This window comes from Polypterus senegalus, chromosome 2 (assembly GCF_016835505.1).
Source record: "Polypterus senegalus isolate Bchr_013 chromosome 2, ASM1683550v1, whole genome shotgun sequence".
Classification (NCBI taxonomy): Eukaryota; Metazoa; Chordata; class Cladistia; order Polypteriformes; family Polypteridae; genus Polypterus; species Polypterus senegalus.
This window is the reverse complement of record NC_053155.1, coordinates 131,734,596-131,746,391: the sequence shown is the minus strand read 5'-3', so window position 1 is coordinate 131,746,391 and position 11,796 is coordinate 131,734,596. Positions and strand designations below refer to the sequence as shown.

Sequence of the window (11,796 nt, the reverse complement as noted above, 5' to 3'; positions counted from 1 at the left end):
CAAAAGTAAAGAATACTTTGGAAGTTCCTGATTCTGCGCTTTCTTTCTGTCCGTTTTTGCATAAATTTAGTGGCGCCCCCCTTCGCGCCACAGTCTGAACTGACGATTGCGCGGGCGTGCCACGTCCTGACCACATGACGCGCAGAAAATCACTTTGTTATAGCGCGGGCTGCACGTCACATGCGGCTGCGCAATACTTATCGTCGCGTCTCTGATGACGTATTGGGAAGGCGGTTCAACTTTGCCACGTCTCTCTATGGCAGCGGCAGGTTAGAAGTGATGAAGGAAATAGGAACAACTTTAGATTTTCGGTTTTAAGTTACTCGGATACGGTAAAGTAGGCCCATTGCACGCCTCGTGAGAGTACAGACGGGTGTTTTTTGCTGGATTTTGTGCATCACGGTGCATGATAAATTAGAAAGCGGCCACTTGCATGTACCTTCTTGGAGGTTCGGTAGTAGAGCTGGGATAGCTGATGTATGAACCTCAACTCCAGTTACGGCTAATTAATGTGTAAGTATAACTGTTTTTTCCGTGGAATTTATTTATTTATTTATTAATCTGTGTAAAATGTTAGATCAGCACAAGTTCTTTAGTAGTATAACATTTAAACTATTAACATGTTTTTTGGTTCCTTTTTGTTTTTCCACCCCAGCGTTTTATTTTACTACATATGTTGCCAATAAATGCATACTTACTGTAAAAAAGCCCCGCTGCATTAAAACCTAATTAAAGTTTTCAGTTGTTTCGTGTACCCCGTTGTGATTTTTTACATTAATGGCTGCAATCGCTGAAAGTTTCACTCATTTAAAAAAAATCAGTAAAATGCTCAGAACTGGCACTTCGATTGCAGTTATTTAACATCGCGTTTATGAAACGTCTCATTAATCAGTCATTGAGACGGAAAGTAACACTTCCTACATGGCGGGGGTGGGACCAAATAGACAATGCTACATTTTAGTGCCATGTGTTATAATATTTGTAACTTTGTTTTATTGTAGTCTTGTGGTATTATGTATTTCGCACCGATTATCGTTCTTTTACTTGTAAAAACGGCAATCGAGAGGTATTTACTTTTGACTATTCTCGCGATCCGTGTCGTCGTTTTGAAGGCTTTTCTTTTTGCGAGATTGTGATAGACACTTACATAGTTGATAGATTTTTTTTCGCCGTTTTGTTCACGTTGCCTTTTTTTGCATAGTTGATAGATTATTTTGTACATTTCTGTTTATGTTGTCTTTTTTGATTTTTGCGCAACTTTGTTCAGTGTATCTTTTTAGTCCTTCGTGCATTTTGCTGCACGTCATCATCGAAAATAACTTAAAGCGCACGGGAATTTTGCAGTTTGAGAACTTTTATTGGGTTTGGCGACGCCTTGACATCGCGTTCCGTTTTCACGATTATTTTAATCATCAGAACAGCTTTCAGATCGTTTTCATGCTGCATAAATGTGGTACCTCCTTGCATTTTTCCATCCATTTGTCCCCTTTCTATTCTTCATTCAACATCTTCATAGTCACCATCGTAGGTTTTTGTTAGTTTAGGACTAACTTAACCAAGTTTACAGTCCTATGTTTTTTACACGAGAAATTAAAAATGACTGGGGAAATCCACAGTGTCTTGTATCTGCTGGTATGGTTTTATACACCATGATAATTGACAATGGCATTGAACGCTTATTGGGAGGAGAAGGAGAATGACTTATCTACAGCAAGCTCAGTGTGAAAAGACTGGTGATGATATCATGAGCAGGTATTAACCAACGTACTGTTTCTGAAAGTCGCCTTTCTTTGAGCAGCCAAACCGCAGGAGGTTGCTGACTTCGCATAAACTCCTTTTTTTTCTTCATGAACTTCTATCATGCCATTATATTTGCACAGGCAATAGTATTTGTATTAATTTTTGATTATTGATATAAAAAATGAGGAAGTGTATCAGACTTTAATAACATAGGCAAATGATTCAACATATCTTATCTTTTTTTTCCCCTCAAATCTCTTACACACAGTACTTGCCTAATTTTGATGCCCTGCCAAAATGCACCAACTGTGTACAGTGTGCTATTATGCATTTTAATTATGACCGACAAAACTTCAATTTGGTAACTCATAACTGTACACATTTGTATTGTGATAGTTGTCGTTTTGTTGCACACAATTGAATTTGTATAGTATGACGGAATCTTATGTAATGCGTAATACTGTGTCTTTAAGCACCATGTATAGTGAAATGTTCTACAGAAAACGTTACCTTTTTTGTTTGCGCTGATTTTAAGTAACTATGGGGCCATTAGGATTACCATTCACCTCGGGTAAATTGATGGAAGCAGTTATTAAGGAAAAGGTCTAACATTATATGGCATTAGCAGGCATATTAATGAACAGCTTGGCTTTAGATGGGGAGTTGATTTTCACTAATAAGATATAATTCTGTAAGGAAACAATAACAGTATAAAAGAGTGCTGCATTAATTAATTGTGTGGATTTTCAAAAGGCTGTTGGTATGGTACCACACGAGAGGATAGTCATTAAACTGATAGATGTTCATAAGTACTGTGTGTAGTTGTTTTTTCTCCGTATTACAAAACAAGGACATGGCAGCTCTAGAAAAATTATAGAAAACTAATAAAATGAGCTGCTCTATATGTATATTGCTAAATAAGTTGTATTTAGGTAGTATTTGAAAACATTGGCTAGATATCCAGCTTGAAACACAAAGAAATTCTCTCAAGTGATATGACATGGGCAGTGTTAACAAAAGCTCTTTATCGCAGATATGCTTAGTAAGCGGGGCTACCAAAAACATCAAACTTAATTTGTGAAACCAAATTAGCAAATGCTAGATTTCTATTTTTATTTTTTTAGCAAAATAATATTTAGTAGTATAATATCCACTAAAATTTGACTAAGTCGGTGAAAGTATGTACAATGAGTATTTGAATGGTATTGGAGAGAATTAGCTGTTGTAATAATTACTGCAATAGCCAAGTCTGACCACTTATGTATGGTAGCTTGAAAATAAGTTGACAAGTTCAGTTAATAAAGGTAGCAATCAATTTAGAGCAAACCCTAAAGGTGGGAGTGATTTGGAAAATAAAGCATCAACCATTTGTAACATTTGAATTAATTTGACTTGTCCATTAAATAATACTTTTCAAAACTATTATTAATCAACTATTATTCTCCATATTCTGATTCAAACATAACTGTCATAACAGAAAATATTAGAAACCTGTTTAAACTTTTAATACTACTTTTAAGCAGTGTTCATTTTTCAGTTACTGGGGAGAAAGTGTGAGTAAATATTTTATGTGGACATGTTAAGATAAACAAGGTAGTTGAAAATGATCATATTTATTTAAGATAAACTCTAATGTAAAAATACCTCCTGCAAGTCAATAAAATATCCACCTTTGTTGTTACATTAGGATAAGCACTGCTCAATCCACACATGACATTCAGTCCCTGTATATATTGCATACGTAACTTCACTAACCATGAGTGACACATTAATCACATTTTGAGATATGGTGGAGACAGTGGATGTCTAGTGGAAGGTCGAAGACCAAAGAACTTGGAAGTTTTAACTTCACATCTGTCTTTTGCAAAAAACAGTTTAGATGAGCTTGCATGATGTGGGAACATATGTGGGAAAATATGAAATATGCCAAAATCTTTTGTAAAGTATTTTGTTGATGATATTGACAATTGGTACTTGATGCCATGCTATATAGAAAATGTAGGCTTGAAATTAACAGTGTTCAGTTTTCTTGCAGTCTTTTCTATTATCTAATAGATAAAATCAAACCGTGTACTCTAGGCAACTTTTGTCAGTTTTTTAAACCTTGATGTCAACAGAAGAGACTTCACAGTGTTACAGTTGACCATAACCATGGGAAAGGTCCTATATAAGTATAAGTAAAATATATTATTATTTTTCTAGTTAGTAACAAGACTGGTTGTTGTGCACCTTTCTTAGAAAAAAGAATTTTAGCGAATACTTGTACTGTTGCTATATATTACAGCCTTTGCGCAAGGATTAAAACGTAAGTTTTGAAGGAAACATTTTCACTTTTTCACAAATGTTGAATTTTTTTTAAAAGTCAGATTATTATAAATAACAATTGTCAAACTAATCAAAATAGTTGCAGCCCTTATATGTAAAACTGTTGAGTAATCACATGCAATATTTTTGGGGAGTCTTTTATGCAATAATCAAAGTAGCTGCCTTTTTTTTTTTTTTTTTAAAACAATTACTAGTATTACATGGTACAACATATTTTTCTTCTTTAAAATTTAAATATTTTATATAATTTTTTATTTAACCCTCTGTCATTCAAACATACTGGGGGGGGGCAAAATTTCACAGAATCGATCAATAGCACAGTAGTAAATTATGGGTACACTCTATGTAAATAAAATGTATTACTGTTTTATTATTAGATAGTAGGATGTAGTTATTGATTATGCCTACAGTTTTATTAATCAGTTTGCCAAGTAGCATTGTGGTCATTTGATCGAGTGCAAACCTCTGACATTTATTCTACAATTGGGTGGGAAAGCATCAGGGGATAAAGTCTGGAGGTCTGGCACAAACAAAACTAAATTTTTCACCATGATAGCACAGCTGCTCACACCTCTGTACCATGACAGCTCACATACACTGTTTTTTTTTTTTTTTACCAAAAACAATATGATCATTGCTTTGCACCTCTCATATTTGCTAGATCTTGCTCCCAATGACTTCTTGTTATTCCCAAAATTAAAACTGAGATGGAAGGGAAGATGGAAGAAATCCAGAAAAAAATTGCAGGAGGCTTAGACACAGTAAGAAAAGAGGAGTACAGGAAATGTTCTTGCTTCTTCCATTCCCAGAAACAATATTTATACAATTGGCTTTATGTATACATACTTAAAGATAGAATAGTTGTGTAGAATACTTCTGCAGCAGGTATATGCTACAAAAGCATTGTGCATAGTGGATTTTTGCATTTAGCCAAGTGTCCTTGGACAACCCTGTACATTGCCCCAAAATAACAAGGAACATGGTTTAACCTTCATCCATTAATATGTAAAGTATGTTGATGCTTCAGGAATGTGTATCAGTAGTTGTAAATTGAACATGTCAATGGACAATAATGTTATTTTCACAGGTGACTCGGCTCTGGGCATTAAGTTGCACATTTAGATGTCAGAAAGTCATCTTTTTTATTTAAAACGCAGCCGTAGTAAGAACAAAGCATTGCTTGACAAATATGACACTTAACTAGTTCACATCAACAGTTGAGAATATGTACATGGCAGGTAAGACAAATTATAGTTGCCATGTCGTGCAAAACTGATGAGAACTTAAGAGGACAGTGTCTGTCTTTCTTGCACCATCTTGTGCAGCTGAGTGAAGGAGAGTGATGAGACTGGCACAACTTACTTCTTGCACGGAGAGGAGTGTGTCTTTCTTTTTCTCATCTTGTCATGAATGAGACTGAGAAAGCATGCCTCTCGCGTTCTCTCTTTTGCCTGTGAGTTTGAGAGATGGAAAGTACAGTGGGGCTTGCATCTACTTGTTTAGCCTCTGCCAGAGTGAATAAAACATAATACAGACATTAAATGTTTCTTACACTGGTGAGAGGAAGCAAGAATGTGAGAGACACTCATGCTGCAATGACTGAGGCAGGCTGATAATACAAGAGCTCTCTATTTCCCAATATAAGACAAAAAGTACATAACTCTTTGCCATATGAAATATATTTTTTAATAATTTTTTATGATCAGCCAAAAGTTTGTGTTGAATTTGTGCACTTTAAGGTACTACTGTATATGTATTTTGCATTCTTTGGTTTTAGAATAGGGTAGTAATGTAATTTGAAACTACCAAAATATTGTTCCATGGAAACTTTTGTTTTATTAAGTGTTTTGAATGAAAACAATTACCAAATGCTTAATGTTTTAATTGTATAATCCCAAGCACAAAATTCATCATCATTCTCAAACATTGTTATTTCAATTTAGAGCAATGGGGTGTTGTTGGTCCACAACTGTGCAGAAGGCACATATCAACCCTGGAAATGGCATCAGTCCATGACAGGGCCCACAGATATCTGCATCCACACTTGCACTCTGGTGAAATTGGACTATCCAGTTAACCTGCAGGTTTATGGTGATGTGAGTGGAAAATCTATGGAGTTACAGTGCTCTATAGAGTGAACTTTAATTTCCAAAAAGCTACTGTGTTTTTGATAAAAAAAATGGTCATGTAGTTTCCATTGCCCTTGAGGGTGGTGTGGAAGTGGCATTCATTCCGATATTTTGGTAAGTTTTTCTTTTTCATTGATAATTGGTAATATTTTTGTGTCTTATTTCCAGTTTGTGTATTAGGGTAGTTGGATGTATACTACAGTTTTGCAACACCTTAGTTTTTTTACTATATTCATGGACTAGGAGAGACGTTGGCCAGCTCTTAAGAATTACCCAGGTAGAGGATGTGGACCCACCTGTGCTTGCTGTCCCATTGGTTTTTTGTAAGAAGACACTGGTGATGCCATATCTTGGCTGTGTCTCTGGCATACAAGTCCTGTTAATCTTTGTTTCAAGAACATACCTCCAGATAGACAATGTTTTTAGTGAAAACTTCAAGCCTTGCCCTCTTGCTGAGGTGTTTCACTTGTATGTTGTTGTGCCATGGCGATTGCTTCGTTTCGATGTTGTGTCTCTTCATCTGTGTCGTTAACATGACGTTGTTGTGTGGCAGCGTTTGCTGCAAACAAGTTTTTCATAACAAGCACAGAACATTTTTAAGTGCATGCAGGTCCAATCTAGCAGCTGTGATTGCATATACACATACATGTCTTTTCATTTATGTGCAGTTGTCTAATGGGCCTTCTTCGGGGAACAACTAATAGGTTACAACCTACAAATATTCCACAAGCAATTAACGTAAATTAAGCCTTGAAAGTTGAAGCAAACAGTTTTCACAGGTGTCCCAACTTCTGCTGATTACTTAAAAACACTATATCTGTCTTAAAGCAGAGTTGAAAGAGATGGTGTTTGTGCACCCTAGTAATTTGTAAATTCCAATGATAATGACAAGAAAACGGCAAAAAAATTAAACGAGACAGTGCATTACTACCCTTAAAAGTATAGGCCTTTCATTTTTGTAAGTTGCCAAAAAAAAAAAATCAAAGTGTCTGTGATTATGGTGTCCTACACAATCCAAAGGCAATTGGAAACTAGACGAAATGTCAATAGGAAGTGATCTGGCAGACCCTAAGTCACAACCCAATCAGAACACAAGTTTTTGACTGTCACCTGCTTGTGTGATTGTTGTCTCATAGCACAACAGCTTCAAGCACAGCTTAACAGTAGTTGAAAAAAGCAAGTCTCAGTTTCTGTTGTGAAGAGGGGACATTGTGTTGCAGGTTTCACAGCGAGAGTGGCCGGAAGAAAGTCATTCCTTAAAGGACAAAATAGGGCCCTGAAATACTGGCAGTGGATTACTGCAGACTGGAAGAGAGTCTTATGGACCGATGAATCAAAATTTGAAATCTACGGTTTATCACACATGGTATCTGTATGCCGTTGAGTTGGTGAAAGGATGGTTCCTCATGTATGTGAGAGGAAGTGTGATGGTCTGGGGTTCTTTTGCTAGAAGCAGAGTTGGTGATTTGCAGAGTGGCTGGCATTCTGAATTAAAAGGGATACAACAGTTTGAATGTTATAAAATGTGAATAAAATTTTGTTCACTTAATGATTTCTTGACTTATTTTTATATTTGACATTGTTCTATGCCAGTATAATATTGTCCAAGTAGTACTTCGGAGGGTGTATTAACAGAGTCTATTCATTGCATTTCTACTGTTTAAATTTGAACAAAAACTAGAAAACTTCTTTAAAACTTTTGACCAGTAGTGTATTCTCATGAATGGCTTCAACAATTTTATTGAAAGTTTAACTGTGTGAAAAAGTTTGTAAACCCTTTCCTTAATTTCTGTGTAATTGATAGTAACTGAAGATCAGACCACATTAAGTCACAGTAATTGATGAGCACAACCATCTTAAACAAATAACACCCAAGCATTTATGTTTTTCTTGTCAGTAGTGATCATATTATTTAAACATTTGGATTTTAGGCTGGAAGAAGTATATAACTGATTAGAACGTGCTTAGCAACAATAATGCCCAAGAAAACGTTCCCTGCATCTGATGACGAGAGTTAAATTTTAGGTTATTCCTCCTAATATAACTGCTCAACTTCATTGATATTTCTGGAATTCTTTGTATGAACAGCTCCATTCAGGTCATGCCACAGCATATCACTTGGCTTTTGGTCTGCACTCACTTAGCCATTCCAGAACACAAACTTCCTTCTTTTCAAGCTTATTTTTTTGTTTCAGGTTGTTGCCTTGTTGCATCACCAAACAAATGCTGAGCTTTAGTTGATGAACCACCCTAATATTATCCTGTAAAATTTCTAAAAACAAATTTGAATAGCAGAATATCCAGGCCCTGAGGCAGTTTTTCTAAAGAACATTGTCCCAGAAACACTGGAACATTCAGATGTATAGCAGGGCCCTTAACCTACAATTGCTGAGCGCTTAGAGTAGTGAGAAAAGCACTACATAAATGCAAAGAATTATTATTTGTAGCATATTTCTTTTGAAAGGTAGTGGTTTAAGTCTTTCCATAATCACTTTCTTGTTCAGGGTTTTCTAATATGGTGAACATCTGAACAAAGACAAAGTTCACCCCTTTCTTTAGCTTCAGCATGGGGTGTTAGGCACTTTCTGGGATTTTTGAAGGACAGCAGTTGCTAGGGAGAATATCAACAATTCTGAATTTTCTCCATTTGCAGACAGGTTTTCTTTCTTTACTGTGAATCGATGAACATCCAGGCCTTCCGAAATGGTTTAGTGTTTTTTTTTTCAAAGGAATGCATCTCTACAATTGTTCTTCTAAGCTCTTATGTTATTTCTTTTGGCTGGGGCATGGCAAACAGCACTACACTATTGTTAAGAGAAAAAATTCAACACCTAGAAAAAAATCCAGTTTGGAATTATATAGTACAATATGGTACAGAAAGTGGACTGATGATATTGTGGTCAAACATCAATAGGTGGTGCTCACCTATTGTCATTGTCCACCTTCAGTGCAACAAGGTTATTATAGTTTTGCCTTTTTTATATATGTTTTTATTTCTATATTTTTTCTGACCTTACTTGGAAATTCAGTTAGTTTTAGTTTTCCTTCATCATGTATTTTGTTTTTGCCGATAAAAACAAGCATAATCAGAACTAGATACTGAATATGAACAATTTTACACAATTTTATAATTTTTTAAAATTTTTCTCATGCAAATCACAGGGGCTTGGGAAGAACAGGGCTCTTAGACTTGAATCAGTCTGCAGAACCCACCAAGCTGTATTGAGGGAAACAAAGAAAAACAAGCATGTAGTGTGAAGGTTAAAGGTAGTGAGACTTGAGTAGCCCAGCATAAAGGACAGTAAACCCATAATGAGCAGAGCAAGAGCAGGTAAGTGTAACAAACACATACCGAATTTCATCCATCTATCTAGTTGCGTTTTTGAGTTATTGTGTTCACATGCACACACAATTCCAAAAAAACGATTTCTCCTGCAAAGTGGCAGATGAATTGCTGTCAACAAAAAGCAGTCACCTGAGAAATAAAATGAAATGTTACTCACTTGTGATTTTTCTGTACATCTAGTAAACATTTTGTTGATCAGTACATTCTGATTTCAGCTGTTTGAATTACATCTTGATATACAACAAGCGCAAAGAAAGGCGGCACGTAAATCACTTTTTATTCCATAGGTTTTACGCGTATATTCAGCTCACTCTATCACCTCAAATGCTGTGTGAACAACCACCTTCCATCACCAGCCGCCATTCACTGAATGAATATGTGCGGGCGGCTTGTGGTGGATGACTTTCTGTTTTAGATTTAAAACTTACAAGGGTTAAAGACTAACGGCAAGAATATTCATTCAAAAACTAAAAATATTTTAGTAAATCATTTTATTTCAGTCTTTCCAGCTACTTCAATAGTTTGGTTTAGTTTTAGTTTTTCATTTCGTTTTTTTTCATCATTTTATTTCAGTTTATGAAAATGTTTTTTTAATAATAGTTTCAGTTTTGATTTTAGTTTTCATTAACTATAATAACCTTGCAGTGCAATAAACATAGTTTGTAGTGGGCTTTCAAGAATCATGGTTTTCTTTCTATTATATTGCGACTTTCATGGGTTGTGTCCACAGTGTGCTGGTGGTGATAGTGATGGGAAGAGGAGGCTAACCATAGACACTCCAGATATCCCAGACATAAAGATATGTGTAAAGACTGCCACAGCGGCCACTGTCGCACCAAAAGTGTCCACTTGAACCATATGCAGTCCTTGCCTTGAAGCAGGAATAACATTCATTTGCTGTTAACACCACACCTACCTACAGTAGTGTCTCAAATGGGTTGAATGAAGGGAGTAATGACGGCCTTTTGTCTTTACTGGTAAAAGAAAATCTACCTGGGAGTGAGTGATGGTTGTGTATGTTGCCAACAGGAACCTGATGAATGTCTACATGCATTACGTATATGCGTGCAATACACAGGGCAGTTGTGTTTGTGGAGGGTATGTTAACTGGAACTACGTACATCGAATGTCCAAAAGTATGTGGACACAAATTTGAATTTTCTATCAAGTTCAGGAGATTCAGCCCCACCAATTTTAACAGTTGAATAAAACCAAGCGCATGCCATGCAATCTCAGTTGACAAACATTGGCAGTAGAATGAGTCATACTGAAGAGCTCGGTAACTTTGAATCTTGCATTGTCATAGGATGCCTCCTTGGCACATGTCAGGTACTGTAGATCTTTCTCTGTCAACTGTAGGTGCTTTTATTATGAAGTAGAAATGTCTAGGAGTAGCAACAGGGAGCCATAAATTGGTAAGCCACATAAACTCACAGAGTGGGGCCTGTGAGTGCTGAAAGCACATTGTGAGTAAAATTTGCCAGTCCTCTATTGCATTACTCAAAACAGAGTTCTTAACTCACTCTGGAAGAAACATCAGAACAAGAACTGTGCATTGGGAAATTTTTGAAATGAGCTTCAGTAACTGGGGAGCTGCACACAAGTCTAAGATTATTCACAACACCAAGTGTTGCCTGGATTGGTGGAGAGCATGCCACCATTGGACTCTGGAGCAGTGGAAACATGTTGATGAATCATGCTTGTCTATCAAGCAGTCTGATGGACCAATCTGGATTTGTCATATACCAGGGTACTGGTACCCTGCAGGCAGAAAAGTTTGGTGCGAGGAGGGATAATTGTTTGGTGCTGTTTTTCAGGGTTTGGACTAGGATCCTTGGTTCCAGAAAGACGTTTTAAGCAATTGCATACATAGTACTTTGTGGCAACAGTCTATAAAGACGTGGGTTGACAAGTTTGGTATGGAGGCTGTCACAGAACCCTGACCTCAGTCCTTTTGAACATTTTTTGGATGATTTGGAAAAATGATTGTGAGCCAGGCCTTCTCATCCAGCATCAGTATCTAATATCTCAAATGCTGTTTTGGCTGAATGACGAAAAATTCCTACAGGCATATTCCAAAATCTTGTGAAAGCCTACCCAGGAGAGCAAAGACTGTTAACAGCTACAAATGTGGGTCCAGCTTCATTTTAATGCCCATAATTTTGAAATGGGGCATCCAACAAGCTCATAGGTTTGATGGTCAGGTGTCCACAAACTTTTGGCTATATAATGTATTTATGAGTGTGGCCATAAATG

General features: G+C 36.5%; 1 protein-coding gene across 1 annotated transcript in view; it reads left to right on the top strand.

Annotated features, from left to right (window-relative positions):
- The first annotated feature begins 216 nt into the window (after positions 1-216).
- tmem39a (transmembrane protein 39A) overlaps positions 217-11,796 on the top strand; it is an 88,364-nt gene continuing 76,784 nt past the window's right edge. The window contains exon 1 of the mRNA XM_039744620.1: positions 217-513. The gene's annotated coding sequence lies outside the window, so the exon portion shown is untranslated. The remainder of the gene's footprint in view (positions 514-11,796) is intronic.